Source organism: Camelus bactrianus, chromosome 8, assembly GCF_048773025.1.
Source record: "Camelus bactrianus isolate YW-2024 breed Bactrian camel chromosome 8, ASM4877302v1, whole genome shotgun sequence".
NCBI classification, from domain to species: domain Eukaryota; kingdom Metazoa; phylum Chordata; class Mammalia; order Artiodactyla; family Camelidae; genus Camelus; species Camelus bactrianus.
The window spans coordinates 11082839-11105405 of record NC_133546.1 but is presented as its reverse complement, the minus strand read 5'-3'; the positions used below and the strand labels follow the sequence as shown (position 1 = coordinate 11105405).

Below are 22567 nucleotides of genomic sequence, written 5' to 3'. Positions count from 1 at the left end.
GGTGGAGACACAGTGGGAAGGAAGCGGGCCGCTGTTACCATTACTAAGGACACGGATGTGCTAATGCTGGCGTGGACCATGTCTGGCTGACCCACTGCCTGTGCTGTAACAGTTTTTGGAAGACAGATTACAGAGGGTTCAGAGGTAAAGTCAGGCAACGGGACAGCTTTTTAAAGGGAAGCTGATACGAGGCGGCTAATAAAGCCGACAGTGTAATCCCGTTAAGCCATGTGAAGTGAATCGTGACCGTCTAGATAACCAACAAGGTCCTTGTGAGTCCAGGATGGACCTGGAGAAGGTGAAGCAGGAGGCTCAAGGCTGCTTTGAGATGAGGCTTATGTGAAATACTGAAACCGACAGAAAAGCCTTTACAGTGTTGCTGAGCGAGGAAGGGCGAGGCCCGCTGTGCTCACAGATAAAGCAAAGCCTCTGCGTAAGAGGGAGGAGAGCCAGGGAGGGGTGAGGAGATGACGAGGAGCCCTAGCTGTTCTTGGAGTTGGCCTGGCCTTGAAAATTACATCCCTGGGAATGAGAAGAATTTACAGATTCCCTCCAATTGCTGCAAAATCCAGGCATTGTGGCGAGCAGGAGAGGACCCCCATGTTTGGAACTAGGTGGGTGTTCTGATTTGCAAGCAAAGGAAAAGGTAGTGTCCCAGAACTGCAGGCCAGTGAGCTGGTCATCACTTCCAATGCTTGATGCCAAAAAGGATTTAATTAAAAGATTTGTCGGCTGTGAGAAAGGGGTCCTGTGCTCCAGTGCAATTGGCAGAGGTTCACTAAGAACAATTGTGCCGAAAATTTGATTACAGCTTTTGAAGAGGGTTCTTTGGTTGGTGAATCAAAAGTTGCAGACGCTGTGTATCAGAATGCTAGTAAAGCATTTGAGAAAGAAAAATCTCTTTATGAAAAGGATGGCGGGCTTGGATGGCAGTGCAGCCTGGCTGGCTCGTACCACCTGCGCACAGGACCACTGCTGGGCCTCTGTCAGCCCAGGAGATGAGACTGCAGGCGCGGGCTCAGGACCCTGACCTCCTGGGGAGCACAGGGTGAGACACTGCTTACCCACCATTGTCTTAGCGGGTGGACCAGAGAGATCAGAAGCCACAGCCCAGGTCAAAGGGAGGAAAGCAAACCCATGGGGATGAAAAAGGAGACAGGATGAGGGGAGCGAGGGACAAGGACCATGGGGTCAAGGAGCAGCAGGACTGCTATCCAGAGTCAGCATAGACAGACCAGTTTTAAAGGGAGGCATCTCTGCTGCGGCCACTTCCTCTTTCCTCTCAGTGGCTCCTGCAGCTCGTCACAGGCCCGTGGAAGGGGGCTGAGTGGGGGAAAAGAGGCTTCTGAGCTCAGCCTTCCCCTCTTCTTATTTGTTACTGATCTGCTGAGGACATGGGTATCGTACATGCTAATTAAGCCTGTAGGTGACCTGAAGGTGGAAGAGAGAACTGCGGTGTTGCATGAGTTCTGTGCCCGGGTCCAGAAACGCAGCAGTTCAGCGTGTGGGATGAGGAGATGCTGGTGAGGGTAACCCACTAGGAAGAGCCGGAGGCTCAGGGTCGGTCCAGCCTCACGGGCCGATCGGATCCAAGGGGAGCTCCAGCCTCTGCAGCAGCGGAAGGCAGTTGGGCTGAGATGAGTGGTCATTCTCGGCAGTGTCACCTGCCCCACACGAACCTGAATGACCTGGATTTGGGGGGAAGGTGTATGTCAGATGAGGGTGAATGTGCTCGTCTTGGAGAACATTTGAGTGGTTTTACGGCCACTGGCTTAAAAGAAGCACAGTTAAAGGATTGACTTTCCTTTGTAACAGTGGAGGGCACAGATCTGGACTTCTTAGCCCTTGGAGACGTCCAAACAGACGTGGAAGCCTGGGGAGAGAGGCCTCGTCCCTGGAGAAGTTAGACAGCTCAGGGAGCCAGGTGGCGTCCGTCTGATGACAGGAAGCCCCTCTGGGCTTGAGAGTCAGTGGTGCTGATTCTTTTACTTTTCCCTCTAGTTGTGGTTACCCAGGGCATCACGTGCCAGTTCCAACATGCTGCTGCAAAATGTGTGCTATTTGAGACTGTCTCCTTGTTAGGAGTATGACTCAACACGGGAAAGTCTGGTTACCTTGTATGACAAGGGCATCAGTTTCAACCTGGTTCGTTTTATGAGACCCATTGTTATCCTTCGGGGAGGACCATGATTGAAAGGACAGGTAGGGGGAGGTGCAGCGAAACTGCAGGACCTGATTTGCATATCTGCCCATCTCAGTGCCAAAGCGAAGAGCAGTTCTTACAGCTGTGGCTTTTCCTTAATTCTTAGGGGGAAAAATCAGATAGGCAAGTTTTTAAGGAGAGTCATTTTAATATATTTTGAATTTTTTGAAAAAATTGTTTACTATAAATGTCAAAGGAAGTCCTTCCTTAGAACTTTGGATGCAAGCCAAAAGTGCAATGTCATCACTATAACTGATAAAGATGATGGCAGGGTTCCTGGTTCTGGTTGGTGCTGTAGTGACCTAAGATCAGATCTTTGTCCTTTTGAACAGGAGAAGGGATTCAGAAGCCATGGGAGCTTTGTTTCCAACATGTTCCCAGGTGGAGACCACAATCCACCAGTTGCTGTGATGGGGAGTGTTGGTCCCCTTAGGGTCTACTCTTTCTTCCTGGTCACACATTCCTCTTGCCCCAAAATGGACTCACCTTTAGGAAATGAGGGAGATGTTTTCCTGGTCACAGGTGTACTTTCTTCACGAATTTCATAAACAGCGTTAACTACTGACTTCCCAGAAATCCACTGTAGATGGTCAGGTGTCCTTAAATGGAGGAGCTGTTTCCATCACTCAGGATGCTGGTTTCATGTGCTGTAGGGTTGGCCTGAAGGCCCTTTGTTTTCTACATGAAATGGCTCCAGAGTGCTTTGCTCAGGTGACCAGTCCTCCGCCTTCCTCCCCTCCCGTCTCCTTCCCTCACCCCCACCCCCTCTCTCACTTTTCCACACTCCTCATGCCCTCTCTCACACATCCTCTCTGTCTTAATTTAGAAAAAGCCTTGAGCACCCTCTCTGACACAGTGCCCATCCCAAGGCCCCGTGACTCTCTTTTTTCCTACTCTGTTTGCTGTGACTGCACACCTCTGAGCACTTGTGAATTTAATTCCCTCCCTCCGGGCAGGCAGCTCCCAGAAGACAGAGGCAGTGCTTTATTCACCTCCTTGTCCTAGAACATTCCAAGGCATATGGGAAGCTCGAAGTCATTGTCTGATGCAGAAAAAGGAGAGAACCTGTAAGGGAGTGCTCTCACAGCCCCGACGACGTCCTCAGCTCTAGAACGCCCATCTTGCTGCGGACGTGACTGCAACCCACCGTGCAGCCAGCTCAGGGCCCCTGATGTTCTGCCCACTCCACTCCCTAGTCGGGTGCTAGATAAGGTACAGGATGCCCAATCCAACTGAATTTCAGGTACACAAGCAATTTTAGTATAAGTGTCCCGTGCAATATTTGGGACATACTTATGCTAAACATTTTTTCTTGTGTATTTTCATTTGCTAAGTTTGGCAACCCTACCTTCCCCTCTAATTCCCTGATATATTGACTTGCCATAAGTTAGGATGTTCCGGTGTTCTTTACAGTTTTCCTAAAAGAAATCAGCTCTAATGCCAGCCCTGCCCGCAGTCTGTAGCACCGCGGATGGGGCCATGGTTCATTCAGAACCTTTCTTTGACTGAAATATGTATGATGAGTGATATTTATGTATGCAAACCCCTCCCCCACCAACTTTTCCTCTTTTCCTTCCACTCAAGAAAACATACTGGATAAAACTGATAAGGACTATTATAGGGATAACCTTGAACCCTTTCTGATTTATTATTTAAAATGAGTAATTCTGCAGATTTGGACCTTACTGCTGTGACTAAACCTCAGACATGACTTGAGACTCTCTTAGCTGACTGCCGACTGACTTTGAGGGTGCAGTTGGGGGGGCTAGAATTTGGTGTTAAAAACTGGGCATTGTGGATTTTATTTCACTTCTTTGAAAGAGAAAAAACTATCTTGGACTCAAAGAGGACCTTTCTAAAGAGACAGAGATGGCTCGGTAAGAGCTCACCTCACTGCTAGGATGGATGGAGTTGATAGTGACTTGATGGTTTCATCTTTACATGTAACAAAACCGAATAGAAGTCCATCTAACTCCACTGGCAGGACCACTGAGACAGTTGAATGGAAAGCTTTTTGAAAACCCAGAGGACTATATGAATGAGAAATGAGTAAATCTTTTTTAGTTTATAATCATCACCAAATGTTTACTTGCCACTTAACTATGAACATTGCTCGGACAGTTTAAGAAACATCAGAGATATATCAGAGGCCCGAGTCGCAGTTGGAGTAAACCCAAAATAAAGAATATACCGTAGTATGTTCTGAGATAGTTTTTAAATTATTACTTTGAAATGTAATTGAGTATTGAAAAAAAATTTTAAAAGACAAACCCTAATATGCTACCACAGACTACCCAACTGTAGCTTGAGTTTCATTTCTTTTTCTTAAATAAGAAATAAATGCAGACATAGAGAACAAACTTACCAGCGGGTAAAGGGGGTGGAAAGGGATAAACTGGGAATTCGAAATTTGCACCTCTTGGGGAGCGATGGAAATGTTAGCTGTCTGGAATGTGGTGATGGTTTCATTGGTGTACACGCCTATCAAAGTTCATCAAGTTGTACATCTGACATATGTGTAGCTTACTATACAGGAATCATACCATAATAAAGGTATTAAAAAAAAAAAGTGAGGAAGGAAGGTGGAGCTCAGTGGTAGAGTGTGTGCGTAGCATGCACGATGTCCTGGGTTCAATCCCCAGTGCCTCCATTAAAAAAAGAAGTGAGTAGACATATTTATCTGGGCCCTTTGGTTGAAATCAAGTATCTATCTATTGTCAGCACTTTTGAGGTCCCCGAAGCCGGTTAGTTTGAGGACAGTGCAAACCCAAGAGTGGCTGAATATTCGCCCATCGTCTGTTGCCTAGGACCGCCTAGCCGCATGTTATTAAACCCCCTAGAAGTGGGCTGCCTTCCCCCCGTGCGTGACTCGGCGCCTTGTTCTGGTGTGTTGGTGTAGGTCCAGCTACTGCTCTGTAAACCTTGGACCACTTCTAGAGTGACACTCTATTAAGCATCCTGGGAGATGTTCCAAAGAGTGAGCTATAGAAAGTTTAAAAAAAATGGTAGTTTGTCAAATTCCAGAGAGAAAGGAAGCCAGGAAGCTGGACGGCTAGATCCTCTCGGGATGACTTGCTCACCCGGGCTTGGGTGGCACCTCAGACCCGCCTGCGGGTCACTGACGCCGGGGGCGCTTTGTCGGGCTGGCTTTGTCTTACAGCCTCGCAGACGCTTCCTCAAACTCGATCTGCAGCTGAACAGCCGCGCAGCTGGAGCCCCTTGTTGGGATGAGGTGCAGTCCTCTGTGGAGGAAGCGTCGCAGGAAAGAGGGGAGACTCTGCTTTGGAATGTGGGCTCCACCTCGCTGTCGCAGTATGAGCTGCAGGGGTGAAAGCTTCTAGGAGCTGGTCGTTAGGTTCATGACAGCGGCTGGAAGGTCGGGAGAAGGACTGAGGTCCAGCCCCTGCCTGACACCTGGCACCTGGCTCAGGTGAGCAAACCCTCGTTTCCTCCCTCCCCCCACAACGATAGGTTTACAAGCCCATTTTGGCTCCCTTGCCAGGTTTACAAGGGCTCGCCGAGTTCATGCAAGGAAAAGGATGAATAGTTAAAGGGAGAGGTTGTCCAAAGAGGCAGGAGTATTTCCTGTTAAATTGCCAGAGAAAGCACACACTTTCGGATGTGTTGAGTGAAAGCTGGTTTGAAAAGTAAGCAGCAGTTTCTTTTGAAGACGTAAAAAGACAACTGAGTTGCAAACTGGTAGAATTGGCTATGTATCCAAATGGACTTCGTTTTCTGGTTGTGTAATACTTTCTTATAAATATGTTACAGTCAGGGCTCTGCTCAGGTCGTCCTGGGACTTGTTAGAATTTGGTTTTTAGTTCTCCTGTCTCCTAGCCAGGCCACTCGTGCCAAGAGCACCCAACCCTGTCCTGACTTTCAGTCCAGATTTCCCCTGCTTCGTGTCCTTCGTTACAGACAGTGCTGGGTGCGTGTCCTTCCTCGGGGTCATGAGGAGCTCATTTACTTTGATAGCTTCCTTACCAATTGTGCCTGTGATAAATGAACTCACAGCTTAGCGGCTTCCTGCGGCCTGTTTCTCAGCGCATGTGTGAGCGGGGGAAAGGAGGGAGAGACTCAAAGGGGAAAAAGATTATTTGGGGTCAGCTTGTATTTCTGGTATTTGTACAACTGACACTGGATGGAAGAGGTTATTTCGTCTTGAATTTTTATTGTCTGTAAAGTGGATCAAGTTTTCCTTCAGCACTTCTTGTGATTTCAGGGAGGGGGGTTCATTCCCAGGGAGACATTTCAGTTTCCCAAAATGGGATGCTTGATGTTGACAAGGATCTGGCTCCTAAAAGGCCTCAAGAAATCTCGACAGGCTGTAGACGCCCATCAAGAAGGCGGCCCCTGAGCTCCCGGGAAGGGAGCCCCGTCCTAGGGAGTGTCTGGGCGCTCTCGTGGGGAGCGGGGGCGGCTCCGCTTGTAATGCCCCTGCAGGGGCCTGATTCACTGGTAGTGCTTACAGTCATTCCGGAACAAGGCTTGCCAAACCAAAGGTGTATATATCAGGTGTGTTTGGTTTTTCAGACTGTCTCAGACGGTGGGGCAGGGACCGGCAGGCTTCTCCTTGGCTTGTCTCATGACCGACTCTCACAGCTTAAAACGTAGGAGACGGATCACGAGGTAATAATGCCAGAGTCCCCTGGCATTGCTGCCTCTAACATGTCTGATTTCGGCTCTTCCAAGCTGACTCGTGGTGTGTGATGATCCGTAGTTTTGCTAAAGGCACAGATGTGAACAGCCTTGACCACGAGGCAGGCGGGTGGCAGTGCAGCTCAGACGGCGAGTGGCCCAGGGACAGCAGTCAGTCGTGTCTCCACACGGCCTTTTTCTGCTCATCAATGCCTACCTGCTTGAGGGGGAGATGACATACAATGATGGGATCGGTAATTTGGGGGTGTGCCGATATCTGAGCTGTGTCCCTCACAAATGTCTAAGGTCTGTGAAAAGCGGGGAGACTCTGGACAGCCAGATAGAAGGTGGGTGCCAAGGCCGGCGTGCTCTGAGACAGGTCCTGGGATGTGAGTGCGAGGGAGGCCCGTGTGGGGTCCAGGTGCAGCTGCACATCTGCTCGCAGAGCCCGCAAGTGAAGGGGTTTTCTTATCCCAAAGCCTGGATTCTGAGGAATATGATTGTGGAAAGCCACCCATTTTTTCCAAAATCACCTCCTCCTCTATTCTGTGCTTTCAGGTCTGTCCAAGCCAAGACGAATGTTTCTGAGACTGTGCTGTGTTGATAGAAAAAGAGTATCTATTAGTGGTTCGTTAACTTGGATCATGTTTGGGAGTCTCTGTGAGCTTGTTAAAATAGGGCACTGTGCCTTCCTGAAAACTGCTGTTTTGTTTAATGAAGGAAGAAAGAAAGAGAGAGAGGGAGGGAGGGAGAGAGAGAAAGAAAGGAAAAAAAGAAAGAAAGAAAGAAAGAGAGGGAGGGAGGAAGACATACAGACAGACATGCAACGCAAGTGTAGTGTTTCTCCCTGACATCAGGGTCACTACGCGATGTGCTGCGGGGACCTCAGTTGAAGCCCCGGCTGGTGTCAGTTAGTGTGGAGTGGCCGGTGAGCGTCTTACTGCGTCCTCGCTGCTCTGTGGTTGTAAGTGTAAATGTGACCCTAACTGGTGCATTTGCTGATGCCACACTGTCTCCTCTGTAGATGTGAAGCCCTTCTTCCTGCCTTAGTCATTTTAAGAGGTCATTGGTGGGGGCTGGGCAATAACTCAGTGGTAGAGCACGTGCTTAGCATGCACGAGGTCCTGGGTTCTATCCCCAGTACCTCCATTAAAAAAAAAAAAAAGGCTCAGGAGAGAAAGACTGAAATGAAGATAAATGGACGTAATTCAGATAACGTATCAAAACAAGCATGAAAGCGTTTTCTAGTTGTGCCCTCCAAATGCACGCGGGGAGTAAGAGTCTATTTTTGCTCTTTCTTTAATTTCATTGACTTACTTTCCTGGTGATCCTATGAAACAGCCAATTCCCAATTTTAAATGCTTATTCTAGGTAGGGAGATAAAACATTTGATGGAGGCATAGCTGAGCCCACAACGAAGGACAGCGTGTGCGTGAGGCCAGCCTGGGTCCCGGGACCTGTTCTTTCCGGCTGTCTGCCCCTCCAACCCCAAGGCCTTGCTCCTCCTAGGGCTTGCTGTCCCGTGGGGCTGGGAGTCGGCGTTCCTGTCCTGAGAATCCCGTGGTCACCTTTCCTGGGGTGGTAGGTTCTGGCATCCAGGGAAAGCGAGAGGCTTGTCATTTCCTTGACTATGTGGTGTCAGTTCTCTGCCACTAATCCAGTTTGCAAATTAAATAAGAAGAGAAAAAAGCATCTGCTCAACTGGATGGCCATCTAGTCTCTCCAATTGGGAAGGCAGCTGAGGACACCAGATTGAATTTGCTTTCAGCAAACTGGGTATATGAAAATTGAAAATTCTAAAAATGGATGATTGTTCATTTTTCAGAAGTTCCTTTGCCCTACAAAAAAGATGAACGGTAGGATTTCTTTAAACACCAACTTCTTCCAGTTCTGTAAAAATAAGATGTAATTAATATCACACGTTTCTAGAGCATGCTCTAAGCATAAAGGTGGCATGCCTGTAAAAAATATTGAAAGTCATTTAAAATTAAGTTTTTAAATGACGAAGAACTTTTATCTGATGGGTTCCATTTTACTAAATACATGCATGTTAATAGTTTTTGCACCAGACTGGGGGAGGGGGAGATAAGTCCTACCACTGATGGTTTGCAACATGATGAATTTTAAAATGAGGGCATTACTCCATGCGACCTGCCACTCGTTAATCTTACAGCATCTGTTCTTGGAAGCCCAGAGTCAAACCTTGTAACCTTTAAGCCAGAAGGAGAGTTGTCTCCAGCGAGTTCTCATGGAAAATCATGAGCACTTACCATCAGCCCCCAGTCAGCAGGCCTCCAAGCCTTCGAGGTGATTCCACTGCCAACGGAATGAATGGCGTACAGCTATTTTCTACAAGTTGTCTGAAATGATTAAGGATTTAGCTTGTAGACGGTGTACTTCCAGGAGGACCATGTGGTGTTACCTCACTTTCATTCACACAGTCCTTCATTCAGTGGTGGCCTTCCTTGCAGAGGCCCCATGCCCAGGACTCGGGGTCTCCAGCGGCAAGGACAGGCCTGGGCCGCGCCCTCCCGGAGCCCGGAGCCTGCTCCTCCCAGCGCGGACACGTGGCGGTGCGCCTTGAGGTTCTAGAACAGCACCTTTGAGAGCCCGTCCTTTTCCTCTCTCTCATTCTGAGCTGGTCTTTTCTCCCTCCCTGCCCCCACCCCAAAGTCCAGGGTGTCCAGGTGTTGAGGGCCGACTTGTCAAGGCCTATGTGAGTGGCGAACAGAAATTGTTTTTGTTTTTCGTGTATTTCAACGAGGGCATAAGCTTTGACTTTAAAAACACATGTGGAGGTACTGGTTCCTTGTTGCTTGTGGTGATTCTCTCCTCCAAATATGAGTGGCCCAGAGAGAGACAGAGACAGTGCTGGGCGGTGGAGGAGGAAGCGGGAGGTGGGCCTGGTTGGCGGGACTGGGAGCAGAGTGGAGAAGGGAAGGATGCTGATCTGTCATGGCCGGAGTGGCCTGGAGCGTGTGGTCAGTAGACTCACTGATGCGTCCGTGAGGAGCTGAGGGGTGGTGGGCCTCCTTCATTCACTTTTTCAATAGGTCAGGGAGGTGCTTACAGTCTGGGAAAGGAGGGAGAAGATGATGAAAACGAGGCTTCCCTCGGGGTACGGACCACTGGAGGCTGGAGGCTGGGCCTCGGCTCCCCACCTCCCGAGGAGGCGCCGGCTGGTAGAGTTTTCAGGGGCTGACTGCGCAGCGCGGGCAGAGGGGGCAGGGCTGGCAGACGTCACCCTCCCTCCTGAAACCCCAGCGCCAGTGAGCATCTCTGCTCTCTGCTTCCGTCGCCAGGGCTGCCTGAGGACATGACTGGCAGAGGTCTCCATCCCTCTCCTGCCTCCTCTGTGACGGACCTTCCCACAGCCCCTCACTTAATCCCCCCCGTTAGCCTTAGTCCTGGGTATTCATCTCCGTTTCACAGTTGAGGAAACGCACAACCGCTGAAGAACCTGCGCAGTGACTGCATACCTAACGAAGAGCAAAATCAGCGCTGCAAGGCTGATGTGTTAGATGCCAGAGTGCACGCTTTCAGCTGGAATGCTGAGCCGCCGCTCCATAAATGAGGTCGCTGCCGGTTCTGCCGGACCCTGAGCCCCGTGCTCAGGGACCCTGCGCCTTCCCCACTCCAGCTCACACAAGACTGGACTTCAGTGCCTTTGGCAACAGCTCAGTCCAGTTGGTCCAGGAGTCTCTGTTATATTTGGATCCTTCAAAAGTCTATATTGTGTTTGGATCCTTCGTGCCAAGTGGCATAATTTTTCAGGATTTAGTATCTGAGATATCTGAATGAAATGACTAAGGGGCTTTGTAGGGCATACAGTGTATAGTAGGCTCGAGTCTCAGCATCATCCAGGTGCCTGGTCTCTGTGTGCCCACGGGCAAGTGTGAAACCTCTAGCTCCAGTTTTCTAATGTTCAAGACGAGAGTTCTGTGCCCTGTAATTCCCAAGGTCTGTTTCTGCACTGATATGTACGGTCCTTCTTTTTATCAAATTGGAATTAAGTAGCTTCTTTGGGGAATCCCTGTAATTGTAGGCACCATACACGTGTGGGCACGAAGCAGCAAAAAAGACAGGATCTCAGCTTAACAGAGGAGCTCTGCCCCCCCCCCCCATCGTAGAATAAACGTCCCTAATAGGAAATCATTCCCTTTCTTTTATTTTAATTATTCTTCCACTGGGTTCTTGTCAAGACCTGACTTCATACTGTTCTAATCTAATGGGACGTCGCTCCACACATTGTAAGTAGGTTTCGAGCTATAGAGCAATAAGACATTTAGCAAATTATGTCAGAGCACGTCTGCACGCACTGCTCCTTTCAGAGCTATGCCAGCCATCCTGCTCCCATATGGGCCGGCCACGCCGATCAGCTGGACGAGGCAGATGGGGGCCTGGCATCCGGGAATAACTCTGGCACCTTCCTTTCTGCGCGGCAGGGCGAGCTGGCTGAGGCTTGGATCTGAAAGTCTCTTGAAAGGACTTGGTTTTCTTGGTGTTGCTCCATCTCCTCCTTGTTTAGCCCACTAGTGGTTAATCCAAGAGCCTCAGTGCTGGAACAGATCACATCCTGGGTGGGTTTTCTGTCCCCTGGCTTCGCAGTCGCCTCCTTCTGTGGAAAACGGGAGAGAGGACAGCAAATTCCAGTCCGCCTGCTTGGCCGATCACTGGCCACTTTGATGAGAGTGTTGCTGGGGGAGGAAATGAAGGAGATTAATTAAAAAGGGGTCAGATCCTCTCTGTAGAGTCTGCGTCTTTCTCAGCTGTAATTTAGAAGTGATTCTTCAGGCTGTAGGCAGTTTTCAGCCTAATAGGTCTTTTGGAAATGTGACCTCATTTACTTGAGGTGGAAAAATGGGAAATAGATCACAGAAGCCTTTAAGCTGTGACTGAAGTTAGTTTCTGTTTCTCCAGGCACTTGGCCCACCTGTGGTTGTTTCTGCTGGTCCTTACTCCCTCCTTCTGCGGCCCTGCAGACATGGAAGCCTGGCTACTGGCTCCAGAGCCAGGTTTCTGCGAGTAAGAAAGGGTGTGACTGCTTTGGAAGCAGCTGGGCCTCCCCTGCAGGGCTGGTCCCTGTGGTGGGTCACAGTACAAGGTGACCATTCACATGTCTATAACTCAGGTCTCTGGGGAAGCAGCCTGTGAGAGGAAAGGTGTATAACTTGGGGGAGGTCAGACACGCTTAATTTGAAATCCAGACTCAGCCACTTTCTGGCCATGTCACCTTGGGAAGGTTATTTAACCTCTTTGAACTTCATTTTCTCCTATGCAGCGTGGGATTAGCGAATGTCTACTTTGCAGGGCTGTCGGCATAGATTGAGACACATATGTCAGTTACCCGGCACTCGCAGCCCCCAGCGAGTCCCCGCTGTGTGAGGAGTGTCTCCAAGTCAGTTTGCCTCATTGTGCCCAATTTATAAAAGAATAATTGCATTTCAAAATTAAGGGCAGTTGCAGCAAATCCATCACTTATGACAACTGGAGCCGCAGAAAACTGGTCCTAGAGCTTTTACCGTTACCTTCCAGGTACTACTTCCACCGCCAGGCACTGCTATCTCTCAGTTTACCTTAAAAAAAAAAAAAGTCTTCTCCTTTGCACCACATTCTCACTGAACAGTGAGGTATTTGGCCTCGTACTCTTCATTTACTATGAAATTATAGCCAGTATCACAGGGGATCGTGCAGCACACGGGTCACTGCTAACAAAGAGCGATCCCTGAATAATCAAGAATGCTCTTCTTCCCAGAGACTCTATTTAAGGAGTTTGGGATAAGCCCGCCTGCCTGCAGTGCCGCTCGGTGGCAGGTCCCTGGAGCAGTGGGTGTCTGTCTTCATGACTAGACGTTAGATGCAGAGCTTGTGTTGGATCTGACACACAAAGACAGAGCTGTGAGATGAGCAGGACCCGGGACCGTGGCTGACGCAGCCGGGAGCTCTGGTTCTGCTGTGCGCTGTGTGCCTTGTGACACCGGGCAAGGCACTTCTCCAAGCTCAGAGTGTTTGTGGAGGCAGTTAGATCTGTTTTGCAGGGTTTTCTTTATGAGACCCTTAATATATGAGCGATAATGGAACACAATGGTACAGAAGACATGAAGGATAGTAAATAGTGGATTCATTGCTATTCATTGTCACCAGCCAGCGACAGTCCTCATTCTGCTCAGTGACTCGATGACCTGCACATCCATGTAACACCGGGCAGGTGGCCCAAGCCCTCAAACCTCAGCTGCGTCTCATGTACACAGGGTCCCCCATTATAAAGACCAGAGGGTCCATAAGTGGGAAAGGGCTTTGAAAACTAAAGCACTCTCCAGACATGAGCCGTGTGACCATGACCTCCATCTCTCTGTGCTGTGACTTGCACGAGTGCTTGATGTTTACTTTTTAGTATCCATCCACCTTCTCCAGTGATGGATCATCTTACACGCTCTTGTAGCAGTTCCATCAGGCACTTAGGATATATACTAACACATCCCAGAAGTCCATGGTCATAAAAACACTTGCCAGAATTCCATAATAAATTTTACTTACTGTTTGTTTATTTCAAGTTCATTTGTCAAGACAGAAATATTTATTTCTCTCACTTGGCGACAAAGAAACACAGAAATTTAGTCTGTGTTGATATATGTACGTGTGTTAATAGATCATTCTCATGAGTCCCCACCCCAGGATTTGAGTAAACTTGCATTTTTTCCCTTCTGTTCCCCATTGCGATCTCTGTGCCTTTTATCACGCAAATGCTGGTTTGCTCTGGACAACAACCCTATCCTGTTATGACCTAGCAAATCTTACCCAGATTTAAGAAAATGGTGAATGGCTCTGTCCCGTTAGCCTTGTAGCTTATTTCCTTGTCGCTTTCTTTCTTGAGCAGCTTTTACCCCAGCGTTTGAAGGATGAACTCATTAGCAAAACACTTAGAATAATCTGAAGTAATAGATGCTATCTTGGTGCCGGCTTTATTTTGGGTGACTCATTCACACATTTCACAAAGTTGTGTCTCCCCTCAGTCCACAGCCACAGTGGAAAGATGAAAAAAAGTGTTCAACTCTTTTTCTTGTTGCACATGGCAGCCATGATGCCTTAAAATATATATATATATATATATATATATATTTAATATAATAATGACATAACAGAATAATAGGACAAGATATAAATAATAAATGGTTGTTTTGGCATCATCCAAGTTTTACCAGCCTCAGAGGCATAAAGATAAAATCAAAATTGCTGAATACAATTTTTCAGTTACTGAAGCTTATTATTTTGTTCCTAATAGGAACTATTAGTGGTTCTAAATAGTGAACCTAATTCCTGTTTGTACCTGTGACAGCTGAGAAAGTCACATTAAACTTCCCAGCCCCAGTTCATTATCATTTTAACAAGGTATGGTGAGGTTGTTCGGCATGGTGGCTGAAAGCATCAGTTTTAGGCTGAGACCTCCTGGGTCTAGATCCCACCTCTGCTTACTAACGTGTGTGTGTCTTTGTAAAGTTATTTGACATAATTACTTAAACTAGCCCCACCAGCTGGGTTTTAGGGCTGGCTAGTGTGCTCTTACAGAGAGCATCCATGTTGTTGTACTTATTAATGTATTTATTCAAGGTTAGTTGGTGGCTTTCTTTTTAGACCTCAGCCACTGAAGTCCTCTTAGTCTCTACGTGCAGGAAGCAGGGCCCAGCAAGGTGAGGTGACGTTGTTAGTTATTGGCGGAAGGGACGTGCAGCCTCCCAGGACAGGGGTCCCTCCTGAACCATTCTTGCTTTGAGGAGAGACGAACACTCTGGTTCTTTCTGCTCTACTGGAAGGAGAGGGGCATTTGAGAGCACAGAAATTCATCAAACATTGAAACATTTACTATTGTGTTCACACTGCCTCTTCTTTAGGAATTATCTTGGGGGAAAAAAAAAAACTAGGGAAAGTGATTCCGTTGACCAGTGATGACCAGTTATTGTTCCTTTTGTCAACAGGCAAGATGATGAATGAAGTTCTGGCAGCTTCGTGTGTCCCAGGCCTTGTAGAAATAAGTGAGACGTGCTTCAGAGTTCTAATGGGCCTCACGTCGGATCTTGTTTAAGGAAGCGTTAAAAGAAACCCGCCGTTACCTATTGAGAAGGCTGTGTGCTCTCAAACATTGTTTCTGCTAGGATCCAGAGGTTGCAAGCATGCCTCCCTCTATTACCTGTTGGAGCAGGTTGAATTTTATAAATTTTAAACACAAACTCTATGAGTTTTTATTTCGTAATTGTTCTTTTTGAGGATCCACTCAGATGAACAGTTTTACATCTGCAAGAGATATGCACCTCTGCAGATTCAGAATCTTTTGGAATATCCATGGCAACAAACTCTGTAGCATCATCCTGTACCAATGATGAAAAGGACGGATGACGAGGAAACCCTTCAGGGGAAAACATGTCATATTGTGTTGGAACTACCGATGGCTAGAACCATAGCTTTAGTCACCCAAGGCTTTTTCCCCCGGACACAGTGTGCATAGACTGTAATTCCTGACTGGTGGCTTTAATCCATTATTATTAGTCATCTCTTTGGACATTCTCAGACGTTGGAAGTCTTAAACTTTCATTTAGAAAAACGCAGCTTTGAGGAAATTCAGGTTCTTTGGGGTATCCCACTCCAACCTTCGTGTCCTGTTTTTATAAACGGCAGGTGCCCGGTGGCAGACAAGAAGCCTTGTGGGAGAGGAAGGACAGGACAGTGTGGGCGTGTGACACTGTATCGCAAATATACTTTATAAGTACGTTTCTTAGTTGCTTCTTATTCAGGCAGAGGTTATAAAAGTTTGTTGCAAGAATCCAGACCAGGATTTGTGTTTTGGAAACTATCAGTGTTCACAATATCTGCAGGGAAACAAACAAGCAAACTTGAGTATGAGCACCCTTTACACTTAAAGAATATTTTTATTATTCTTTTATTTGTTTTGGCTCTGTCACAAATTAAAGTGCTTGGAATGCTGTAGTCCGTGGTCTCCTGAAATTTAATCATGAGAACCTAACACTCTCACAGTATGCTGTCACTTTGGACATTCATAATAAAAATTGAAATGAACTTTGGTTGCCGGTCGTTTATTTTGCTTGGTAGCTCAGTGCCTCTTTTGTGGTTCGTCTTTGCCTGTAAGCCGAGTGATTTTTGTGGCCATGTATCTAGCTGGGGAGATATATATATATATATATATGTATATGTATATATGTAGTTTAGGGCTTCCACAGTCTCTCACTGAATCACTGTCCTTTTCTATATTTGAACACTCGTTATTTGTTGAAAGGCTAAGATATTTTTGAATGTCAAAGTATTTTTGATAATGCATTCTACAACCCAGATTAAAGATAATCCTTGAGGATAGCACATTAGCTTTCTTCAGTTTCTGATTATACCATATATTATATTAAATTGATTATCGTATCCTTATAGTATATTTTGATATTTTCTATTAAGTAAGTAGAAAATTGGAGAAGGAATGTGGGCTGTCTGGCTATAGCCGTAGGCTGTTCAGTTGCGTCTTTTTTGTTTCATTCTGCCCTGTGTGTTGTGTGTTAGAGTGTATTTTTATGGATTCCACAATATTGTAGTAAGAAAAAAAAAAGAAAATCTCCAAAGATACTCAAACACGTGAGAAGACTCTGTAGAAAACTTAGACCTTGCTTGGCACTTTTACTAAATTTAATGTAGAGATAAGAAAAGACTCCTCCCCCTTCCTTCTATTCTTTTGTAACTAAACCTGCAATTGGCAGATACACACTCATCCCAGCCCCAGCCTTCTGGCATCCCCCTAAAAAAGGAGCAGCATGGATTTGAGGACTAACATGGACATTCTAGTACCTTTGTGAGCAGATTATTTTGGAACCCTTAAATTAGGGGGGCAAGAACCTAAGAGGAGGTTCTGGGCTCTTTTCTGTGGATGGGTGGCCGGAGAAAGAGCAGAATGGTGCACAAGCTTAGAAATAGGATCGTTCCTTCAGACCGAGTTGTGCGCAGGCTCAGCGCCCGGCTGGAGGTGCGATTGTAGGATCAAGTGTGCATCCTGCCCTTCTGTGAGAGGAGTAGTCTCTTTAAAGTCCCAAGGCACCGTGCTGAGGGCAGAGGTCGACGCCTTTGTTCCCTGGATGAATTAATTCCCTTTTCCGAAGCCTCTGCTACCCTCTTTCTGCCTGAGCATCTGGCCAAGCTCTCTTTGTGAATCAGAATGAATATTTAACAGTCCACACTCCCTCCCTGCCTTCAGTCTGCAGCAAAGGAAGGCTTTCAAAAGCCACCATTCTCGAGGGACTTAGAACATTTCAAGTTGGTTTTAAAAACTGTATTAGAAAAACAAAAACATAAAAACAGTATTAGGTGACTTTGACAAACTGAAGTGCTTCAGCATTGACACTATTGGAAAGCGTCCTTGATGTGGGTTGTTCGGTTTTGTAAGTAAACGTTGGCTTCTCACTTGAATTCTGATGCTGAGATCTCATTCAAATGAGATGGGTGGTCTTAAGCAATTTCTTTGCGGTTAGTAAATTCTTCAGAGAGTAGAGGGGAAAGGAACCCAAACCCCCAAACATCTGTTTCAGAATGGTCTCTGCATAGGAATTGCACGTAGATTACTTTTATTCAAAGCAAGTTGTATTTTAAATGATTTAAGGGTCCAAGCAGTTAAGAAAGTGGTTGAGTTTGATGCTTTACAAGAAAGCCTCTTCCCATTCATTTTAGTAGTTTCCCTAAATCTGCTGTTTCTGGCTCTATTTGTTAAAATTGGGGAATATTTCGCACTTTTGTGGGTGGCTTCAAATCACATCATTTTTATGGCTGGGCTTTCCTTGGGGGACTGCTTCAAGATTACCAGGAGAGGAGTCTGGCACAGTGTTTAGACTGGGTCATATTTATTGTGTTAGAGATACTTCCTGCACCTTTTAGTGTCTGTGAGAAATGTTATGTTCGCTTCTCTTATTTCTCCTGAGGTACACATCTCTTTCAAAACATTTTTTTAAATACCATAGAAAAAGACTCTACCCACGGGCTCCTAGGAAAGAAAATGAAGCTCATTTTCACATTCTTGTGTTATTGCAAGAATAATTTTTTAACCCAAAAATATACAAACAGAACAAATGGCTATTATTATAGACAGCTTAGGAAAGGAAATTGTAAACTAGAAATATATATACATTTTATTATCTAAATTTTTTATGCACGCGCCCAAGTACTATACTTAATTGTATTTTCTGAACAGATAACGTTCATAATATTAATACAAATTTTTAAATCCACCGAAGGATCTCATAGCCTAGAAATAAGTGCGGCTTTCAGCTGGCTGGGGCTGACAGCTCACCTGTCTGGGAAAGAACTTGACTTCACCTTTTATCCTGTTGCCTGGATGATCGTGGGGGAGGAGACTATAATTGAGTAGAAGCAGTTGCTTTTCCAAAGTTTAAAAATTATATATGTGAAGACTGAGCCAAATTCTCATTTTATGTCATCTTAAAGGATCCTTCGTGAAGAGGAGCGTTAATATTTAAAAGTTCCCCCACATGACGTCAAGCAAACTTAAGAGCCACAGCAAACATTCAGGGGCACCTTCCTCCTTGTCACTGCATCATTTCTGTCCTTTCATTACTGACAGGAAAAAGAAAAAGCTAATGAGGGAAAGGAAGTGCTTTTTGCCAGAAGTGTCAGTGTTATCAAGAGTTTGACTTGGCCTCTGTCGACGGAAGCGCATGGACACACTTCATGGGCCTGGAGGTCGTAGCAGAGAGACCCGGGCCCACTTAGGCTACGGAGAAGCAAGACTTCCCAAGTGGAGGCCTCGCTGGGGACTGCCCGGAGGCCCCCGGGAAGGGGAGGCCAAGCTGGGGTCCTGCAACCAGAGCCGATGGGGAGGTGCCTTCCCAGAGAATGGTCACCAGCCCCAGGGATGAGACCTACATGCGGCCATCCTGACCGCAACTGAAGCCCCGTCTCCTTCACACTATCTGACTCCAGGCAACAAGTCTGGCTTTTTATTAGAATGTTGGACATTTCTCTCCAAATACCAATGCTCCTTTGTGCATCCAACGCACATTTATTTAGTGTTTACTAGATGCCTGGTACTGTGTTGGGATCAGAGATGAAGCAATGAATGAAAATGTCTTGTGCACATCACTCTGATCTGCATATTAGACGGGAATACAGGTGTGTGTTGTGTGATAAACACAAGCTGAACACGAAAGAGGCTCACTTAGTCAGGTATCAACCCAGAGTTCCCCTAAAAGTGACTAGTTTTTATTTTTTTATTAGCTCAACTTTCCACTATAGAAAAAAGAAAACAGTTCTTACAGTTTATCTTTTTGCTATTTTCTAGCCAGCAATAAGTTTATTGTTTACTTGTTTTTTAGAATTTGGGGATTATATTTACTTATAGCAATAAAATATTCCTATTCAAAAGTGTCATATTTCTAAGGACTTACCTGATTTCAGTGGCCTCGTAGCAAACTTCCCTGTATCGATCTTTCACAAATAGGTTCTCCGTTTGGCCAGTCCTTGCAACAGATCCTAAACAGGATCCCTCTTTTTCTAAACCCCTAGACTTTAGCAAGGAAACTAGTACCACCACCTGTGAACGCTGCCATTAAATTTGACATGAGAAGTGACACATTTCAGCTGTAAGTGAATGGATGGAAAACTCAGGCATGGTGACTTTGCCTTTACAAAGTGACAAAACTGACTTTATAAAATGACTTTGGGAAACTATCAGTAGAACACAAGAAGCCATTTCTACTATTAAACCATTTGAATTCAGAGTTTCCTGGGAGATCACTCTTATTTCATATATATTTATTTATATGAAATATACATATATACACACACACTTAATGGAACCAGGACAGAATCTAATGAAAGAGGGGGTGGAATACATAGAAAGTTATTCTTAGTCCACATTTTTCCTGACGTGAGTGATTTTTCTGGAGCCATCTGAGCAGGACACAAACAACAAGACTGGTTTTCCCAGATCCTTGTCACAGTAAACAGATGCACAGAATACAGTGTTTTGGGTCTAGTTATAGCGTGTGTAGAAAGATATTACTGTTAAATAAAAAAGGGGAAAATAAAACCAACAGAAAACCAGTGAACTGTGGATTTCATTCATCATTAGCTTCCCTCTTATCTGAGGCAGAAGGATGTATCAGATCTAAGTATGGGAATTGACCTACCTGGATTGTGATATGTAGGTTTGCTTTGGAAATTCAAGGATTTCCCTTCAGTAATGAACACCATAGGCCCAAGCAGGCAATGCCTGTTACTTAAAACAAAGTATTAACTCGAGTAAGGACAAGCATGACTACCACCAAATCATTTGTTAATGATCCTGTCTTGGACTTCAGCCAAGACATAAGCAGAAACGTCCTATTCAATGAAAATGCTACTTCCAGTCCAAGTAAAAGCAGGAATTCCTCCATATGCTTAACTGGACCATCAAATTTTTCAAACAGGTTCTGCAAGATAGTGACACAATAAACTCTTCCTTTCTAGCAGAGTGGGGGATTGAGGCTTTTCCAGCCAACTTCCAGTTTTTAAGGAATTGGAATGTATTTCTAAATGCACTTACCCAAATGCCCCACCAGTCTCTGTGTTGCAAAAAGGCCTCAGCTTACCAGTCTGGGGGCAGTGGCAGTGCCAGCCACAGAGCTGGGTTTGCAAAGAACCAGCCTCTAACATAAATAGACATGACCTAAACAGTCACTCTCCTCCCAAGAGCTGAACAAAAATGAGCCCCACCTAATAGAAGAGATTTACTTAGTCTATTTTTGTTCAGCCCTTAAACATGGAGTCACTAAAAACCAGCATCCCACTGGCGTTATCTGTGCTTGCATCAGGGAGGTTTTTTATTTGAATTTCTTCCATTGCCCGTAGAGAAAGCAGATTTCCTCATTTAGGTGTGTCTCTTCAGTTACTCAGCTCAGTCTTTGGTTTGATTCCTTCTATTCATGTCTCTTGATTTGCACGTGGCTTTTTTGGCAAGTACCTGCAGCTGAAGGTGCTTCCAGGCGCTAACATGGTGTCTGCTCATTAGAATCACCCAGGAAGCTTAAAAGACACGGATGCCTACGTCCCTTCTCGAGAGACTGTGATTTTGAGGTTGTGCCGTGGGTGTTGGGAATTTTCGGAGCTCCCCAGGGGACCCTGCTGTGCAGACTCCTTTGGGGACTGCTGGGTGAGAAGGAAGAAAGGACAGGTTTGGTCAGCTCGAGCCTGCATCCTAGCCCTGCCTCTTGTTTGTTGTGTGGTTGGGGCAAGTTACTTAACTTGCCGAGCCCTGACTTCCTGTCTGCAGAGTGGAGACAGTCATGCTGGCAGCTTTCCCATCTGTGGAGTGGAAATATCATGTACATTATGTGATTAGTGACCATGCTCGTAACGTGTTTGGCGCAGGAAAGAGTGGTTGCCATCCTGTACCCCTGGGGAAAATAAGGTTTAATCCATTCCAAAGACGAGGAAGTGCACTGCGGATGATTGTGACGTCAGCTTAATGAAAGTGAAAACAGGTAGGGTGACAGCCGGGCCCCCTGCCACATGAGAGCCTCCCCCAACCCCACCCCGCCAAAGTTGAATTGTTCATCTACTGCTGGCTTGTTGGAAAGAATGATACAACCTTATACTCAGAGATAAGGCTATTGTGTTCATCTGTTTTCCCAGGATGGGGTGAGTCTGCCCAGGGCTTTGTGGACAGGATCTACTTGGCAGATCAGTCCCAGAAAAACTGGGAAGTGGATGCTTCTGAAAAGGCCAGTTTGACTCCATGGGCTTGGTGGGCACGTTTGCTGACCACAGCTTGCCGTGGCCCCCAGTGCATCCCTCGGGACAGATGTGAGGGGATGAGAGGGGGTGGGGCTGTCCCCGTCTCCCCACAGCATGCCCGGCTCCTCCATGGTCCTCGTCCCATTAGACTCTGCCGCCTTTAATCTAAGAGTTCTCTTTAATCTAAGAGCATTCTTTAATCTCAGAGGTCTCTCTTTTCCACTCGTCCCATCTTTATTCATTTCTTGTTTTACTTTCATCTCCAATAAGCAAAAATTAACCTCATTAAGAAAGAAAGGAAGAACCACAAACACAGTGCCTATTGGGATGAGCCCGGTTCACTCTCGCAGACCGGCTGGCAAGCCTGTCCCACGCTGCCTGGAGCAGCCCCGGGCAGGCGGTCTTCCGTGGAGTGAAGACGGGAGGAGAGTGGTGTGCGCTCCCTCCAGACAGAATCAGCGGAAGTTAGTGTGTCAGAGCCGAAAGGAGGCTCACCTGAACCCCAGGGTTTCTTAACTGTGAGCCCTCTGAAAGTACATGCGGCATCTTAGGCAGACTGAAATATTTCTTTCATGGGGCCGTGGCTTTTCAGATTTGCAAAGAGCTTGGTAAACCTCCAGTACGATCTACTAATCAGGGAACCAGGACAGAGGGAGCTGCTAGGAGCGCAGAGGAGTGGGGAGCACAGTGGGGACCGACCCTGGTGCCACACTTTTTCTCCCACCTCCTCCCCAGGTTTCCCAGCAGGTTTTAAGCATCAGCGACGTATAGGGGATGCTTAAGTCCCAGGTTTTGCTCATTCCCCATGTATCACAGCCCGAGTCAGTGCTGTTGTGCCCGGAGCGAGGTTTCCACTTCCCTTTAACCAGGGATGTTATGTCCGCAAGGCAGAGCTGTTGCAGCTGCTGAAAATCCTCATTATTTTAACCTGCAGTGAGGACTCCGTCTGGCTCA

The 22567-nt window shown here is 46.5% G+C and overlaps 1 protein-coding gene across 9 annotated transcripts in view; it reads left to right on the top strand.

Annotated features, from left to right (window-relative positions):
• Nucleotides 1-22567, top strand: part of SCAF8 (SR-related CTD associated factor 8) — a 196520-nt gene that overhangs the window by 120981 nt on the left and 52972 nt on the right. Inside the window, exon 22 of one of the 9 annotated variants that reach the window (XM_074368121.1) lies at nt 14815-15910. The exons of the other annotated variants lie outside the window; for them this stretch is intronic. The gene's annotated coding sequence lies outside the window, so the exon portion shown is untranslated. Of the gene's footprint in view, nt 1-14814; nt 15911-22567 lie in introns of those variants that run through there. 9 annotated transcript variants of the gene reach the window in all.